The 19,857-nt window shown below is 47.1% G+C and overlaps 1 pseudogene; it reads left to right on the forward strand.

Moving 5' to 3' along the window:
• Positions 1-18,076: 18,076 nt before the first annotated feature.
• LOC142783755 (uncharacterized) lies at positions 18,077-18,898 on the forward strand (annotated as a pseudogene).
• The last annotated feature ends 959 nt before the right edge of the window (positions 18,899-19,857 follow it).

Genomic DNA, 19,857 nt, shown 5'->3' on the forward strand with positions numbered 1-19,857 from the left:
GTTAAGACCAAGCTCACCCAGGCCACCCTCCTGCACCAACGTTCACCAACTGCTCCTACTAGCCTCATGATGAACGCTTCTTCAGAAGCAGTTGGGGCCACTCTTCATCAATGAATCAATGGTGCATGGGCCCCAATTTTCTTATTTTCCTGCAAGTTACGCGACACTGAGCGCCGATATAGTACTTTTGGACGGGAGCTCCTCGTGGCCTACCTTGCGGTGAAGCATTTAAGGTACTTCCTTGAAGGGCGACAATTTGACATTCTTACCGACCACAAGCCCCTTGTTTCGGCTTTACGTTCTTGCAGTGCCACGCACACTCCTAGAGAACTTCGACACCTTGCTTTCATTGCCTAATTCACCACAGACATACGTTATGTAAAATGCAGCTTTAACAGTGGAGCGGACGCTCTCAGTCGGTTTACCATCAAAGCCACGACAGGCACCACTGGCATTTCATTGTCCTCTCTCGCGCAGGCACATGCATTAGACGATGAGCTTCCACGACTCCAATCCTCTACTTCCCTCCGACTGGAACAAGTCAACTTTCCCGACGACGACGTTACGCTCTGGTGCGATGTTTCACACAACTGCACTCGTAAATATGTTCCTTCACAGCTTCGTCGTGCTGTTTTAACACCCTCCACTCCATCTGCCATCCAGGCGTAAGAGCTACGCAACATCTGTTCACTGAACGCTATGACTGGCCGCGCATACGCGCTAACATTCGTGACTGGGTTCGCACTTGCAGAGCATGTCAGCGTATCAAGGTGCAACGGCACACCAAGCCTCCACGGAGAAAATTCCCTCTCCCTGATGCACGTTTCGACACCATTCATTTGGACAATGTTGGGCCATTACCTCCATGTTAGGGAAATACGTATTTGCTTACGTGTATTGATAGGTACACTAGGTGGTCTTAAGCAGCTCCAACGCCTGACATCACGGCGGCAGAAACAGTTGCTCGTACCTTTCTTGCTACCTAAATTAGCCGTTTTGATGTATCGTCAACGGTGACTACTGATCCAGGCAGACAGTTCGAGTCAGTGCTTTTCACCTCTGTCACATCTCTACTTGGTTGTGCGCGTATTCGCACAACTGCGTATCATCCAGCATCAAATGGCTTAGTGGAGAGATTCCACCGTCATCTAAAAGCAGCACTCGCCTCACAGCCACACGCTGAAAATTGGGTATCACACCTCCCCATCGTGCTTCTTGGCATCCGTTCAACACTTCGGCCAGAACTTGCCTGCTCTGTAGCCGAGATGATTTATGGCTGCACACTCCATTTGCCTGGTGACCTCGCCAGCCCCGTTACTACGCAGAGTGCTTCGGATCCATCTTCTTTCGTTCAGCGTCTGCGGATCTTCATGCAAAACTTGCGCCCATTGCCAATTTCAGCTCACACCAAGAACGATGTTTTTCTGCCGGCAAATATACAGACACCTTCACACGTTTTTTTCTCGTGTCGATGCGTCACGCCGTGCTCTTAAGCCTCGCTATGACGGTTCTTTCCCAGTCATCAAGCGTTCTGAACATCATTTTACAGTCCTTCGTAATGGGCATGAAGACACAGTCAGCATTGAAATGATCCAGCCGGCCCCCATTCGCACAAGCTCCGTCTGATGATTTAGTTTTCTTCAAGTGCCCACGGCCACTTGTCTGCAGGGGGTGCCAATCTGTGGCATACTTTTCTTCATCTTCTGGCACGACACACTTGGGACATAAGCTAGTAGTGGGTAGTCTGCTGAGGAGAAAGAAGAAGTAGTTGTATCAATGGCGCTGATGCATTATTAAACCGTGCTGTGTTTTCGGAACCACGTTTCAGAGTGCTATACAGTGATTTCGTAATCACTACAGATGCGTGATTGGTCACCTTGCTTCTTTGGAACCACAACAAGTGGAGTTGCCCAATCACTTCTACTGACAGGCGTAATAACGCGTTGGCTTTCAAGCTCAGCGAGGCGTTTTCTCGCTCGTTCGCACAAATAAATAGCAAGAGATCGTGATTTACAAAACACCGGCGTACAATCAGGTTGCGGCGAAGAACCAGGCTGCAAGACAACTTGCGCTCCGAAGTTCCTGATCGTACCAAGCGATTGTGAAAACACGTTTGAAAACTTTGCGCAAACCTTCTCTACTCTGCCTTCGGCGTGTACCCTGCAAGCGCCTTCCGATTCAGCCGAAGTTCTTTAGGCCAGGTTCACCCTTGAAATACAGGTAACATGCGCTTATGTTCTTAGACGACAACGACTGGTAAAACTGCCCTGTGTCCTTCATAGCTAGCGGTTACATCACATTGCCCTACGACATTCATTTTCTCGCCTTTGTACGTCTTTCGAACAAACTGACTAGGTTCACAGTTCACCTACGAGAACTTTTCTTTGTACAAACTTTCAGGTACAACTATCACTGCAGCCCCAGTGCCCACTTGCAATGCCACCGTCTGGCCCTCCACATTTCCAGTCACCACATAATGGTTATTCACAGTTGTGTCGACTGTACCGAACTGTTCGGAGCAGTTGTAAAGAGTGTGCTCCTCTTCTTCTGAAGAAAGTGTCTTGATGAAGGTGTTTTGAAAGTGTCCAACTTCACTACATAGTTTGCACGAGTAGTTTTTTATACCAGCAACGTTCTGGCGCATGCATCTTGCCACAGGGCTAACAATTTTGTTTCTTATACTTGTTTCGCGCCACACTTTCCCTCGCTTGGTCCAGGTCGCTGCGCTGGTACTTGTTAGCTTCCGTTTTAACTGCGTTCATGTTCTCCGCCCGACTTCGTGCTTCTATTGCAGCTGTTTGCTTCACAGCCAATTCAATGTAAACAGCTGCTTTGCATGCCCTTTCGTAGGTGAGTTCGTCCACCGTGAACAACGCCTTCCGAGTCTCTTCACTTCAAATCACAGCTACCAATCTGTTGCGTAAGGCGTTTCGGAGAAACACCCCGAGGTCACAATTTCTAGCTAGATGCGTCCACTCTACCCAGAAATCATTGACACTTTCGTGGTCCAGTTGCTTCAGCGGTTGTATTTGCACCTTTTTGCAACTATAGACGTCTTTTTGCAACTATAGAGTCTTTTATTTGTCGCCTTTCACGACGCTGAACTATCGGAACCTCTACCTCAGAAACGCTGCTTGTGACCATCGCTTGATGCCGGTGATCGCTGTCGTGAACGCCATTGGGGACCAATGCTGCCAGGGACCATGAATATAGTGGTGCTCAGCAACCGATCCCTCAATGCACATGCGAGAAAAATCGAACCCATGCTTAGCAAAACAGAAACGCGGAATTCCTCGAGACTGATGATCAACGGCTACAAACAAAGCAGACGGGCTCTGTCTCGGAGGAAACACGGAAAGCCACAAGGCCGATGGTCATTGGCTACGAAGTGATTGTGCATACTAAGGAAGCGTTTCGTTACCTTCGCCGTCAACTTGGGAAAGAAAGAGGGAAATGCGGAAGAACAGGTAGAGGGGGAGGGGACGCGAATGCACAGTTGGGGAGAAGTAGACGCCGTGGGAAGAAGGTAGGGATGGACCCAGCCTGTGCTGTAAGCGGCTTCGCATCTACAAGACATTTATCAAAGGCACCGAGGGTGTTTTGGTGCGCTTCTTCACCTTAGGCGCGCGCATCAAGACCCACTAAGTTCTTCCAACGTGACAGCCTAACGCCCACGCATATTTGAAGAATTCGAGGCATCTTAGTGATGCCTCGTTTAGGGGTGACCGTTTCCTTAGACGAACGAGCGAGAAGAAGGCCTTTCCCCTAGCTTCCATTGTGGTACGTGCTTTGTGCCAAACAATTGCTTCGAATATTCGTGAAGTCGCAAAGGATCTGTAAACATAGCCGGAATCTTTTGCGAGATAATTCACGTTCTCCGAAAGATATACAAATGAATACATCCTCAACCATATAAGTTGTAATTTTGAAACAACAGCGTCGTGAGGAATGCAAGACAGCAGCGACGAAGGGCCTGCCGAACACCCGGGCACGGCTGCTGCATCCACTTGACCCACGCCTAAACAGAGCCGATCGGCCAATGTCTGATAGGCGCTGGCTGCAGCTTGAGTTCAACAATTCCGTTCGGCTTCAGCACATTCATCACCTCTTGGGGTCAACGAGAAACTTGAACCTTGCCTGCGCTTTTTCGGTGGTGCTATCGATCCATCCGAGAAGCTATGGTGGGTATCATGGGGTTGTGAAATCGGCGAAGGAATCATGTTGTTCGAGTAAATTGTGTAGTATGGTCAGTTCTTGTTTAAGAATCGAGTGAGGGTGCCATGAGGGAACTGTTTTGAAGAGTATTGCCGGAACGAAGATAAACGCTGGTGTTCATTTCATTGTATTCTGCGTTGCTAACCAACAGGCCAAACAGCCTCGACGGTTAGCACTGTTTATTCAGATGGTTTGGACGTGAACAATATTGTGTTGTCTTTTTTCTCTTCGAATTCTTCGTCGCCTTCTCCATTACCTTCCTGTTTTTACATCTTCCCGGGGCCTCAATTGTCCGCACTTAGAAGCAGCTTTCGAGTGCATAAGCTAGCCTCGTGGGTGTTCGTAGAAACATATTGTCAGGAGTCTTCAAAACGCAGACTTTTGAGAGTTGGTCTCGCGTGAGAAAACTTCCTTTACCACGCATATGTTCCAAAATGTCTGTGAGTTTACTCTAGTAAAACAATGTCACCTTTTTCAAGTTTCTCATGATTACTTCTTTTTGCGGATTTCAATAATGAACTCGATATTTCTTTCATATACTCAGAGTTCCGTCATCACCACCATTTTTAGTAACTTCTTCGCGAATTTTTCACACCTGTTGAAATTTGTGGTCATATTCTTCATTTTTGTCTGCTACAAATTTTCGCTTTCCGCCAATCAGATCTCTTGGGGTCAAAGGAGTGGGCTCGTCCGGTTCCTCGTAAATGTACGTAAGTGGTCGGTTGTTCATGATGCCTTCAACTTCACTGATTAAAGTATGCTTCTTATCATTAGGTTGTAAACACCAACCAATCTCTTATTGCATAGATGGCTTGAGGCTGCGTTTAGCTTTACATAAAAAGCACCCCATCATGGTACGTTTTCGAAAATAAACTTTCGCTTGATAAGATAATTAGCAATAAAACTTGTCGTCTCACGTTGTAACGTCGTGAGTAGAATCAATTTTTGTTAGCTTCATTAAAAGCCTTCGCATTGTCATTGTAGAATACTGAGCACATCCCTCTTCTTGCAGTAACGCGTGGAAAAGCTTGCAAAAAGTTTCATCCGAAGTACCTTTAGCTGATTCTAACTGCACAGCCCTCGTAACTGCACCTATAAAAATTATAACGCAAACCTTCATAATCTCTCTATTTGTTTTGACAGCTTGCAGAGGACCTATGAAGCGTATTCTTACAGTTTAAAAAGTACAGTCCTTGTTATCGACGAGAGCGGTCCCACTGTGGCCGTCAATAGGAACGTCGAGGGTGCTAGTTCGCCGTCTCGCGTTACAGTTAGGGTGTGGCGTCGGGTCACGGCTGCGTAGGCTTGTTCCGCTGCTTCCATGTTGCGTCTTCAGGTCACCTTCGGTGAGTGAGGTTTCGCCGTCAGGGCTTTGCCTGGCTGGCGTTGTATTTGGAAAAGTTCCATCGCGGCGGCGTCGTCGTCGGAGGAGGAGGATGTTCCGTAGTCTGTCGCACAGCAACCGCACCTCCATCGGTTGCTGCCCTTAGTTTCCCGGCTACGGACTAGGAGACCGGCCCCGCGTTGGGCCAGAGTACTGCCGGTGGTGCGGTGACATGTGACGGCTGGACGACGGCCGACGGGAAGGACTTCGTGGTGTCTATTGAGTTCCTGTCAGGTAGTCGGCGATGTCACGTGGCCGTTCTCCTGGCTGTGGACGCGGTGCATTGACGGCGAAGCCTCGCCGTCCCATCTGTCGGTACTGGCAACAGCGGTATGTTTGCCCGGCCTCGCCGCAGTGGTAGCAGAGTAGGTGGTTGTCAGGTGCACGCCAAACGTCTGTTTTTCCCGGCGCACTGCACTGGCCCACTGGCGAACGGTAGGACGTCGGTGATTTGGTAGTGGCGGTGGCGTCTGCCGACGGAAGTGCGACGAGGTGGCGTTTTGGCGTGGACGGGGAGGAGCGTTTCGGCGCACTGCAGCGGCGTAGCTATAATTTCCGGCTCGGGCAGCGGTGTTTGGGGAATTCGAAGCGATTGCCGAACTTTTTCTCGCGCAATGTCGGCAATCGAATCCACTTGAGGTTGTGCCGAAAGCAACAGCTAGCGCAGTCTTCCCGCACGATCACGCGGATCATTTCACGCAGGTCTTCAGAGTCACTGGCTTGAGCAGCAGCGCATTCTGGAGTCAGGCGACAATTATACTATCTGGTGCGCACGTCCAGGGTCTTTTGGATTGTGGTCGCGTCGGATGCAAATTCTTGGACGGTGTTCGGTGGATTCCTCATTACTCCCGCGAAGAGCTCCTAATTGACCCCTCGCATGAGGAAACAAACTTTTTTCTCCTCAGGCATGTCTGGGTCAGCGTAACAGAATAAGCGGGTCATCTCTTCTGTGAAAACGGGAACAGTTTCGTTTGGTAGGTGAACACCTCTAGTAAAGCAGCGGCCCTCTTTTTGCGAGTGACGCTCGCGAACGTTTGCAGGAATGCGCCGCAGAAGACATCCCACTTTCGGAGCGTGGACTCCCGATTCTCGAGCCAGGTCCTGGCAGTGTCTTCCAGGTAGAAGTAAACACGACGGAACTTTTCTTCGTTGTCCCAGTGGTTGAGGGTGGTGACACGGTCTAATGTTTCTAGCCAGGTCTCCGGGTCTTCAAACGATGACCCATGGAATGTTGGTGGTTCCCTGGGTTGATGCATGACGATCGTGAGCTTGGACTCTGCGGTTGTCATTGTCGCTGCAATTAAGGTCATGGCTTTGTTCTTCCGCGCCTTGTATTATAGAAGCCCGTACTCCGGGTGTAGACCTTGCTGTCGGCGTCTTGTTCGCTGCTCCTGGTTGGCGTTGGTGTCTTTTCCGCGGCGGGGACTGGGTTCTTGGCTTGACGGGGGCGTCCGGTACATGAACGAAGCAGCACCTCCACCAGATGGCACGAGGTCATTACGTGGCCGCAGATAGGAGACTTTGTGTTGGGATTTACCTGTTTATTTGGGCGAACCTGTTCACGATAAACGGAAAGTCCGATTACAGTAGCAGTCTTGCACAGATAGCAGTGAATGAAGTGTCGGCCGTCGATCAACTACTGAAAAGCGGCAAAGTACGTCGGCATTTATACTCTTGCCATCGAATTGTCTAGCTTCATCGCTGGCAGTGACGTAGGTTCCAGAATAATCTGTACAGTTCGCAGAGCGGGCATGATCTTATCGAAATGATCTACTAAATTCCTGAAGCTCCTCGAAAACTGGAGGCGCGGTTTGCGTTGAAAATATTGTAGTGTATAGGGGCAATAACAAAACTTGAGAAATGAAACGCGGCAATATAGATATGGGTGAAACTTTCTAAGGGCCCACACAATGCCCAAACACTCCTTTTCTGTGACGCTGCAGTTGATTGATATGTGGGGTTTAACGTCCCAAAACCACTGTATGATTATGAGAGACGCCGTAGTGGAGGGCTCCGGAAATTTAGACCACCTGGGGTTCTTTAACGTGCACCCAAATCTGAGCACACGGGCCTACAACATTTCCGCCTCCATCGGAAATGCAGCCGCTGCAGCCGGGATTCGATCCCGCAACCTGCGGGTCAGCAGCCGAGTACCTTAGCCACTAGACCACCGCGGCGGGGCTGTGACGCTGTAGTTGTGACGCTGTAGTTGCTCTCAGCCTTGGTAAGTGTGTGACTGGCGTATGCCACGACGCATTCATGATGCTCCTGTTTACGCTGGGCGAGCACAGCACCCAGGCCTACACCACAGGCGTCGGTGTGGATTTCAGTTGGAGCTTTAGGATCGAAATGGCGTAGAATGGGTGGTGTCGTGAGAAGCCTTACAAGGTGGTGAAAGCCTCGTCTCAGGCAGAGGACCAGGATAAGAGGTCTTTACAGTTGCCGAGGAATTGCGTGAAAGGTGATATATTAGACGTAAAGTTTCAGACGAATCACCGGAAATACGAACACAAGCCGATGAAACTTCAAAGTTCTTTCATGGTGGCAGGTTTAGGAAATGCCGTAACAGCTCGCAACTTTTCGGGATCCGGGAGGATGCCTTCTTTGGAAACAACGTGAGAAGCCGTGGCAAGGTGGTGAAAGCCTATTCTCAGGCAGAGGACCAGGATAAGAGGTCTTTACAGTTGCCGAGGAGTTGCGTGAGAGGTGATATATTAGACGCAAAGTTTCAGACGAATCGCCGGAAATACGAACACAAAGCCGATGAAATTTCGAAGTTCTTTGATGGTGGCAGGTTTAGAAAACGCCGTAACAGCTCGCAAGTTTTCGGGATCCGGGAGGATGCCTTCTTTGGAAACAACGTGGCCAAAAATGTTCAGTTGACGCATGACAAATCGATGTTATTTAAGGTTTAATCGCAAACCGGCTTTAGTCAAGCAAGTAAGGATGTGCTGAAGGTGACCTAAGTGTGTGTCGAAGTTAGGGATGAAGACCACGATATCATAGAGGTATACAAGCATAACTTCCATTTTAGTCCTAGCAGGATGTTGTCCATCATTCATTCGAACGTTGCAGGTGCATAGCAAAGTCCGAAGGGCACGACGGTGAATTCATATTAGTCGTCTGGCGTGATAAATGCGGTTATCGGGCGATCGGCCTCCGCCATCGGCACCTGCCAGTAGCCTGACCACAAGTCTAACAAGGAAAAAAACTCGGCACCCTGTAAACTGTCGAGAGCAACGTCAATTCGCCGCAGTGGAAGGACATCCTTCAGCGCGATCTTGTTCAATTGCCGGAAATCAGAACAGAAACGAATAGAACCGTCTTTCTTTTTGACAAGCACCACTGGAGAAGCCCAAGGGCTCTGTGAAGGTCGAATAACGCCTATGCGAAGCATGTCGTCTACTTGGTCAGCAATGATGCGGCATTCTGTAGCGGACACGCGATATGGTCGATGTCGCAGCGGTGAGTGGGACCCAGTGTCGATGTGTTGTTCTACTTCTAACGCACAGCCGAGAGATGTTTGTGCAACGTCGAAAGAATGGCGGTAGCACTTAAGGTTGGTGAGGAGTTGTTAACGCGGTGATGATGTCGAATCTTCAGCGATGAATGGTTGAAATATGTTTGCCCGTGAGCAAAATTCAACCTCAGCCCTAGCACAGTCGATTACGGCGTTATGACGCGACAAAAAGTCCTATACCAAGATAATTGTATGAGAACACGAAGTAAAAACCATGAACTCTCTCGTATACAGAACGTCCTGAATTGTTACGCGGGCTGTACGTACAGCGGTCGGTTGAACAGGTTGAGCACTGGCTGTGTGAAGCAATAATCCGGAGAAAGGCGTCGTAACCTTACGAACTAAGCGGAAAAATTCAGCATCGACAACAGGAACCGCTGCACCGGTATCTACAAGAGCGACAGTAGGGATATTTTCGACGAACATATAAATAACATTGGTAGGTGACAAATGAGGACTTGGGCAAACCGAAACTTGCGCAGTTCTTGCCTCAGGAACTGCGTCGTCTAGTTTTCGTCCTCATTAGGTGTGGGCCGTCGACGCATAGGAGAAGGCGAGCGGCGGCGTGGAGAGGGCGAGCGTAGACGACCGACCAAGGGCGGTGGTCCTCCTGGTAGCGGGCTGGCATTGGAGTGGAGGAACCGTATTGCGCGTTGGAGTCAAGCGGGAAGAAAGGCTCACGGCGGTTTTCATTAATAATATGCGTCCGACGGCGGCTTTACCTTGCGACGTGTCCAGGGTATTGACATGCGTTACATATCGGGTGATTGTCGAGGGTTCGCCACGGGTAGGCGGTGTTAGTGCTGGTCCAGTGAATTGGTGGTGGGGGATAGCTCGCGCGAGGCTGTAACGAAGGCTTAGGCACCTTGCGAGTTGGCATGGCTGCAGCCGCGGTGTAGGTGAGAGGAGCAGCCACAAGATTATGCTCGCGAGCAGCTGGTAGGGCCTAGGCGACCTCTTCTTGAATGACGCCACGAAGAGACGATGGTAAAATTGTGGCAGGTTCTGGTGTGAGGGGCACCAAGGAAAGCTGTCGTGCGACTTCGTCGCAGACAAATGCTTTTATTTGGGCTATTAGTGACGCTTGGTCATGTCCATTGATCAAGCTAGGCTGTAATGCCAATTCGTACGCTGGAGGATGTCTTGTCAGAGCTCGCTGCTTCCGCAATACATCGTAGCTTTGGTACAGGCTAATTACGTCGTTAACTGTGGTCGCGCTTTTCGCCAAGAGCATTTGCAAAACGTCGTCGTCAATCCCTTTGAGGATGTGCTTACATTTTTCAGCTTCTGTGAGTGCGGCGTTCACGCGTCTGCACAAATCGATGACGTCTTCTGTGTAACTAGTGAAGGTTTCACCCGTTTCTTGTGCGCGTGTGCGTAAACGCTGCTTGGCACGAAGTTTGCGGACGACAGGTCGATCGAGAACTGCTAAGATCGACATTTTTATTGCGACCACGTTCGGACATCTGCCTCGTTGTTTCTAAGCCAAAGGCTGGCTACACACGCGGGGTAGAACGACACGCGTGTCAACTTGTCTGCGTCCGTCCATCTGTTCAAAGCGCTCACCCGTTCGAAAGCCGAGAGCAAATCTTCAACGTCGTTGTCATCTGTTCCGCTGAATGTTGGAGGCTTCCGCTGAGAAACGCTGCCTGGACAGGTGGCCGGAGCATATGGTATCGTCTGCTGATTGGCGTCCGGCATAGCTGAAGGTAGCCGTCGGGAACGGAGTTCCAGAATGGTAGCGGAAAGGTATAGGGAACGGTACCCAGCACGGCTCCACGAAAAATAAAGGAGATTTATTGAGCAGAAAGGTTGATGCTTTAAGGCGATGCGCCAGCCGCAATTCACGAGCTCGAGCCGCTGCTGCACGATTGATTCTGCCGCTTCTGCGCCGGAGTACTTCCTTTTCTTTACAATATGCACTGAAAAAGTATGCCAGTGTATTAGTGCACTGAGGCGTACCAAATTACCAACTGAAAATTGCGTGTTATAACATACCAGTCAGAGAAGTACCGGCCGGCTACTGCACCCGGCAGCTTTTGGTGACAACCTGCGTTGTTAAAAGCACGACACATCGGTCGTCGTCGCTCCTGCTGCTGGCGCTACACACGAGAACAAATGGTTGATGTCGGTTGACAGATGTCTGAACTATACTTTCTAGTCATTGATTTAGGTACAAACCTTTGAAATATGTGTACCAATAGCAAGAAGCGCAGGCAACATGTACGCTGATGCTGCCGGCAAGATAAGCCTGATTCTCGGTAGAACGAGGCGTTGGGTAAAGTCACGCTCGAAGCAGCAGAGTTGCGATGCCTAGTTTCTCTGCATTTGTACTTCTCAACATTTCTGACTGTTATCTGAAAGTAACTAGAAAGACAAGCATCACCAGACATGAATTTTTGCCATGGCAATATCTAACGACAGCTCTTTTTCTCGCCTCCGCTAGAAAAGCTTGTCAAGCGTCGAAAGAGCTTTCTTACGTCTCGTCAACTTTGAGGCATAGAGGATTTGCTGTTTGTGTTACTAGTGGCAACTTGCTCCAGGATTTTAAACACTGCAACACTGAATGGTTACAACAATGCATCACTGATACGAAATTGGTATATGGAATACACTGGGGAAAGTCAAAACACGTGCATCAATTGCAACAACGTACGCCCACCACAAGAATAAACGCTGTTATAGACACTGCGTGAATTATAAAATAAAGTGTGTTAGTAAGCCAAATCTTCAGCACTGAGTAGTTATTAACACATTTTTTCTCATTTCAAAGTATAACAATACAAATGACAGTGATATCACATATCACCGATTATGATCATGATGTGGGGTATGCGAAATTTTGAGGCATGCTTGGGATCTGTAAAGTTCAGCCTCTAACCGTGCCATCAAATGAAGCGCTTTACATTCAACAATACTAGAACATATCACTGCACACGCTATATAACTGCGCACGCGGCGTTTGTAAGCACAGTGCGTGCTCCAGTATGCATAAGCGAACTCAAGTTAAAATTCCAGCGCTTCGCAGTGTACACCAGAATCACAGCGGTCAAGCCAGTGCGTATACACTCTATTCTGAAAAGAACGAAAGGGGGGTATGCTATTGGTCCTTTAAGAAACTAAATGGGCTGCCAAAGATTTTAAACCGCGTTTGAATAACTGCAGGAGCAACTGCAAGGGTTCGACTGTTAACCCGTAGCCCCTACTACACTTGGTTTAAATGTTGGTCGTCGTAAAATGCTCCAGTGGGACGAAAGCCTGTTTCACATGCGAGTGACCGAGCAGCGGCGGTCGCGGCGATGAGCGGCGGGAGGACGCGACGACACGCGTTCGTTTCACATGCGCCGCTGCTACCGCTGCTCTTGCGTGATGCCCACCGCTCTAGCGGGCTGTGTTGGCCGCGGGAGGCACGGGTTAACCGCTGTTTTCAGTGGTATCTGGAAGCCGCGCTCTCTTTCAAGTGTCCTTTCTTTGTCATCCCTGTGCTACGAGGTTCATCATCAATAGCCGCTCGACTTTCACGCGTCTGTACCCTGATTGAAATAGTTGTAACATGAATATTACAACAAATAGGCAGTGTTCATAGTTGCTTTTTGTTTTGTCCTGGCTTTTTAATTTATGTTTCTTGTTGCGCGTTCACATAGCTGACCATGGAGAAGCAAAGAAAAGTTTGGTAGTATGGTTTTATTAGACAGGTCTTCCAGCTAGGTGAATGCTTGAGAACTGCAAGCGTGGTTTTCGCAGCAATTCATATGTTTCTCTGATTCGTTGCTTTTGCTTTAAGCGATTTAACTTGGAACGCCGAACGAGGTTTCTGTCAGCCAGTATACACAACTCTGAAAATTCATACCTAAATTTTTTTACCTGTTCGCTCGAGTCAAAATAAAAGTTTTTATAAAAAAAAGTTGGCAGCATATTCACGGAGGGAATCATGGAGAGTGGGGCGAAGCTTTCGTCCGTCCATTCGTTCTTGCTTCCTTCTGTCTGTGCGACCGTCCGTGCATCCATCCGCCCGTCCGCGCGTGCGTACGTTCCTGCGTTCGTCCATGCATCCGCCCCTGCGTCCGTTCATGCGTCTATTCATGCATCTGTCTGTGTGTCCGTTCGTCCGTCTATATAACACACCAAGTACCACCATCTCGCAACTTTTAATATTATATTCCCCATATAGAAACACCGCCATCCAGCGGACATTCCAAGGACTAAACGCGAGGTGGCACACGCACACTTTCTAACAGCTTGCGCTTCGGGTCTACTTCCCACCTTTAAACACCTCGAGTTCATGGTATATACTAGTTCACTGTATTTATGGCACTGCGGCCCAACACTCGCTAAACCTTTCTAAAACTAAGGAGGTTACGCCCAGCGATTATAACGTAGCAACCTTTTCCTGGCAGATAGAGCTCAATGCACATGCCAATGACTGCATGGGAAATGAGAGACAGGAGAATTAGGCTTTTACTTTCTTACGGCTTGCACTTCGTACCTACTTCCCACCTTTAACTACCTCGAGTTCATTCATGGTATATACTAGTTCATTGTATTCATGGCACTGCGGCTCAACGCTCACTAAACCTTTCTAAAACTAAGGTGGTTACACCCAGCGGGTATAACGTAGCAACCCTTTCCCTTCAGATAGTGCTCAATGTACATGCAATGACTGCTAATGGGGATCGCAGCGTGCACGTTGACTAAAAGCCAAATGCTCCTGTCTCTCATTCCCCATTATCAGCTATTGGCATGTACATTGAGCACTTTTTTTTGTTGTTCGAAAACGCACAAAAGGAATCTCTCACCGGCACCACCTTGGAGGTCAAAATGTTTGCAGGTCAAAGCGTAAGACTGGTTACATACTACGACGGGACGCAGGACGAACTGGTGCCGCTATAATGAGCTTCGCCCCTAAAACTCAGTGGTAAGCTTTGGCAGTGTTTTTGGTCACCTTGTGGCATATGAGAAAACACCCTTCATCGGGATTTTTTTAATTGTCTACATCTCTTTTGGCGTTCGAATTTGTATGCTTCCACCCTAAATAGTAAGCCTCTAAGGTGTTCAATGATTCAGTAAAGCACCCCAGGAAGACTTTCACCAATGGCAGGTAGCATGGTATACGGGATACGCTCAGTGTCCCGGTTATTGGCTGCTTTACGTACACTTGTGCGCGGCCGAGATCTGAAACTACGCAAGAATTCTTGCTTTAGAGGGAATTGGCGTCCATATTTGCTGCGGTGGTGAGCAGGAAAGCTGTATATCACATCATTTCACACAATGCACCTTTGCCATCGGCACACAGTGACATTCAAATGGTAGCCTTCGGCCGTGTAATTTAAATGCGTGCCCCTAGGCATGTGTTGCGGCACTGGTGCCTGAAATAAACAGCTGTTCTTCGTAATCTGTGCGTTTTATATTGTGCTCACTACCTAACGCATGTTTGCTGGCCAGCCACGAATTTCGGCACTAAGTGTCACGGCGATCAACTGGCCAGTGCCGCATGACTTGTCGATAGCTTGCCAGCTTGAGCGTTGTGCAGCGCAGTATGAAACGCGGGGACGCTTACAAGTAAGTCTCGTATTTAGTGCGATATACAGGTGTTGTTGAAGGGAAGAAAAAATAAACCCTCCTGACGATTGCCTTAGTTCCCCGAACCATACACGCTTCGTGCCCTCTTCTCGTTGAGCCACGTCAGGAAATTCCTTTTCAGTGACTTGCGTGGAGTGGCACCTCTCAAGCTGACTGCTGTAGCACCCGTCTTGCTCTCTGGATCATGTGAACCCTGGCAGCTATGCATCTTGTGAACAGCTTCATCTTTCGTTGAACCAAGAAAATTTGCTGCGACCGAGAAGTACGGCGTGTCATGCGGTGCCTCGACGTTGTAGTAGCCATTTCATGCAAATGCAAAAAAAAATAACAAGCACGTGCGCATGTTCGTCACTCCAGTAAAAGCTTCGTCGAGAGCAATGAAAGGAAAACGACTGGAAGTACGCGAAAATCACGCCGAGCCCTAAAACAAACGCGCAATCAACTCCATCATCATGTAGACCAACTTTGTTATCATGCACATGCGCGAAGGTACCGGAGCACATCATTTTTAAACATGTATCCAGCTTTCTTGAAAACAAAGGCTTAATTGGTTCCTTCCAGCATGGCTTTCGCCGTGGTTACTCTACAGTCACCCAGCTCATCAAAACTGTCCACGACTCAGCAGCAGCCCTAGACAGACATAACCAGGTCGACAATATACATCTTGACTTTGAAAAGGCAGTCGACCTATCTCACATCGAAAATTATTATTCAAGTTAGAACCAATACTCAAGAACACCAAATTATTAGCTTGCAAAGAAGCCTACCTCTCATGTAGACGACAAGTCGTGGTCATTGATAATAAAACTTCGCGTGCCATTCCAGTCCTTTAGGGTGTCCCGCAAGGCTCTGTTCTCGGTCCTTTTTTATTCTTGTATACATCAATGACATCGTTCGGAACATACCCGTTAAAATAAAGCTCTTTGCTGATGATTGTGTTATATACTGTGAAATTACTACACCGCACGACCAGATAACTATAAATAAATCTTTGGACCAAATTCAAACACTTTGCACAGAGTGGCAAGTGACCATCAACAAAAAGAAAACTGTCACAATGACAATTAGTCGCAAAAAGCACCCTATAAAGTTTTCTTACTGTTTTGATAATGAACCTCTGGAAGTGGTAACTAACTATAAGTATCTGGGAGTTATCCTTTCTCACGATCCTATATGGAATGACCACATTGACTACTTACAATGAAAGGCAATGAAAAAACTTGGATACTTAAGGAGGCGTTGAGTAAGTCCTCTCCAGAAGTTAAAATATTAGCCTATAAAACATTTATTCGGCCACTCCGTGAATATTGTGCCACTGTTTGGGATCCGTAGACAAAAAGAAACATTTCAATATTGGAAAACATACAGCGGAAACCAGTAAAGTTCATCTTCATTCAATACAGCTGGGAGGCATCAGTAACATCTCTTCTAGAAACGGCTGAGCTTGAAAGATTAGCAAAGCGCCGATACCGCGAACGAATGAAACAATTTTACCTTCTTTATCATGGACACGTAGGTATCAAAAAGGATGCATATCTCAAAGACTCCCACCGCCGGCCTACTTGGTTACTTCATAGTATAAAACTAAGCGAGTTCTCGAGTCACACCAACATTTTCCGGTATTCTTTTTTTCCCGAGAGCTGCAACGAATTGGAATTCCCTCCCTTCAGCTGCGGTGGAGTGCTCGTCGATATTATTTTATCTACAGGCCCTTCAGTCCATGGGACATAGGCCTGACTTAGCTTTACATGAACCCTGACGCTTTTTTTTTACTTCCAAATGTTGACGTATTCATGTTTTCACTAGTTATTTGAATATCTTGCTGCTGTGCTTGTATGAACTCGTTGTAATCTTCTTCTTTTGCTGTCGTTATCGCCGCAATGCTTCATATGGGTTTATTGTAACATTTTTTTGTACTCATTTGTACTCACTTCTGCCTGAGGTCTGAAGATCAGACCAGCAGTACTGTTATAAATAAATAGATAAATAAATAAATAAATGAAAATAGTGGAACTTCTACTTCACCAGTGAACATGGCCATTTTAAGCGAGAAAGACTTTTACTCAATGAAAGTATGCGTCACTTGCGACGAAGATTGCCTTCATCTTTTACGAATGCAAGAGTATCTTCTTCTTCACAAAAAGAAAATACTGCTGAGACTTCCGATGGAGCAGCGCTGGTGGGTGAGGCCCTTGTGGATGATTCGGGAACTGGAATCGGAGTTCTTCGCAACGGTAATGTGCATTAGAAATTTAAATTCTTGGTAGCTTTTTTCATAGAATTGCTTTGTCACATTGTGAAATGCTTGCGCAGACGCCCTTGCTGGTGAAAAAGAGTATTTTAAAAAAATACTATCGTATGAAACCTGAGAAGTTGGAAGAGCTTCACTCGCTTGTCGTGGAACCGCTCATTCGTATGCTAGTCACAAGAGAGCCCGTGCCATCAAAAGCAAGGCTTGCCACTAATATAATGTATACTGGCATACCACTTCACTGTTTATCTTTTTCCATATTAACTAGAAGATACTCACAGTAACTTCATTTTCAGATATATCTCCTCTGGAATGTGCATTCAGGATGTAGCCATGGCTTTTAGAGTAGGAATTTCTAAAGCCACCGGTATCCTTGATTTTACTTGCAGGCTACTTTGGGGTGTATTGCAACCTCATTGTGTTAAGAGATGCTGTACGTATTTTAGAAGGAATGTGTTCTTGGTCTTTTCTGGCGCTGTTCATTAAAAATCAGCCGTTCTTGCTTTTGTTCTCTTGTTTTATCTTTTTGTGTTTATGCGTGCATGCCAGCTCTATTGAATGCACTTGGTCACAAAGGCACAAGTGGACATCACTCAAATTTTTAAGTACTGCTCTGACCTCAAGACGGGCAAAATCAGTAGCCCTCCAAACGTTAAACGATAAACTTATATCTTACGAAGTACAAGCATACCTCTTTTTTAATGATTTTTGCCTGTGATGAGACGTTCACCTATAGACGACGATATTCTAGCTTATTAGTGATGACAACGTTGCTCATTTCAGATTCTGACGGCTGCTAGGTGGCAAGAGATCGCAAATGATTTTTGCAACAAGTGGGATTTCCCCTTTTGTGTTTGAGTGGTGGACCAGAAACATCTCCTAATTCAAATTCCAACGCAATCCGGAAGTCTTTACTACAACTACAAAGTAATGGTGACAGTGCATAGGGTGCTTTATATTTCGAACATTTCCTGTTATCAAATTTGTAAAACAAGCTGAAGGTTGAACAGACTAAACAGTTATTTAGTGCCGCGTCTTTAGTGTACATTGTTCGATCAATAGGTTCTTAGTTCTTTACTGACGACCAAATTCTTCCGTTATCGTAGGGCACCGACTCCATGTCTTGATGGCAGTAGTCGACGGCAACCTGAAGTTTGTTGCTGTTGATGTGGGTGCCTATGGGCGGCAAAGCGAGGGGGGAACATTCAGCAACTCTAAATTCAGATTCAGGCGAGCTTTGAAGAATGGCCTGCTGTGTCTTCCACCGCTGCAGTGACTACCTGGTGACACCATCATTGTTCTACATGTGTTTTTCGGTGATGAAGCTTTCCAAATACGCCCAGACTTTCTACGGCTCTATCCGAGGACTCGACTTGAACATGACAAACGAATACTCAATTATCGCCTGAGCCACGCAAGGTGATTTGGATGGCACGGAATTCTCATTAAGTGAAATAACTGTTGACCTTAAGTGCCTTATATGTACTTATACGTAATGTTCTTGTGCTATTCAAACCTACACTTTCTCTTATGTCAAATACTCACCTATGGTTGCGTCATGATTTTTTACGCGCAGGAGAGGCGTGAAAAATGTTTTCGGCGTCATGACATCAAGGTTCTGAATATTCAAAAGAACCATAAACCGGCTACCTGAAAATGCTGACTATGTTGTCATGGCGTCATGTGTTCTCCACAACTTGATACCGGAAGACGTCTTTTACATGCCCACCAATTACGCGGATAGAGAGGATCCGTATGGAAATACAACGAACGGCCAGTGGCACTTAGCAGCGGACGCAGAAGGAACTGCGTTGATTCACCTAGAGCCTCCTGTGGCCACAATTATCGCAAATGAGCGGCTGAAACGAGAGATATCTTCTGATCTTATTTTGTAAGCCCGCAGGGGGCCGTGCCTTGGCAGTGGGCGTCCGCCGGAGTACGCCCTTAAAGTTTTTGCAAAATGTATTGTAGGATTCATGCCAAGGTAAGCGATGACTTTTAGCGAGAAAGTCAAAGCTTGTAACATACAAATAACAAAAAAGCGCATATTCAATTTTCATTCTATTTTTAGGAGGGGGGACATGTAGTTTCAGCTCATATTTTGTAACACACCATGTTCTCTGTTCATTGAAGTACGAGTGTCGTTTTACCTTAGTTATAATATTGTAGAATACACCACAGTCCATTCCAGTAATGTTTTACATATGTTTATTATTTTATTTTTATATATCTTGGGCTACTGACGTGCCTTCATAAATCGAGTGTTTATGCATCGACACCTCTGTGTTGCCACTAAGCAAACGGAAAATGTTTCTGGAAAGTACGCTAACTACATTTCATGCACACTGTCATATTTGCCTATACATTAGGTTAGTTTGAACATCAATGTGCTTGAATTGGCCATTCAATAAATAAAGATACTGACGCATGAAATTCACTGCCTAGTTTTATTTTATTTTCATTCTACACTCAACAATCGCATGAACGCAGTGAAAGACGATGGCGCCCCTCGCTATAGGTGGAGCAGACATGTGTTATATCTTCCTTCAAATTTTTGAGACTCTCTTGGCGCGTGCTTTGCAGGCATGGTTTCAAAGACAAAAGAAATAACCCGTTATTGTCCATTGGCCTGTGAGCCGCAATGACGTTGAACACCATGTTCAGTTCATCGTCTACAGTTTTCAATTCTGTTTTTGGCTGCCGCTTTCACCTTTGTTGTGGCGTGGATGAATATTCCTCACTTTCTCTTGGGCAGCTGGCAGCCTGTGATAGATTAGAAAGTGGTGGATTGGAAGGCGGTGGATTGCAGGGAGGCGGATGGTGCTATGGCGGATTAGATGGTGTTGTAACGTTCTGGTAAGCTAGGCCCTTGGAATATAAGTTCAAACGAATTTCTTGTGGCGAGGC

This window comes from Rhipicephalus microplus, unplaced genomic scaffold, assembly GCF_043290135.1.
Source record: "Rhipicephalus microplus isolate Deutch F79 unplaced genomic scaffold, USDA_Rmic scaffold_12, whole genome shotgun sequence".
In the NCBI taxonomy this organism is placed as follows: Eukaryota; Metazoa; Arthropoda; class Arachnida; order Ixodida; family Ixodidae; genus Rhipicephalus; species Rhipicephalus microplus.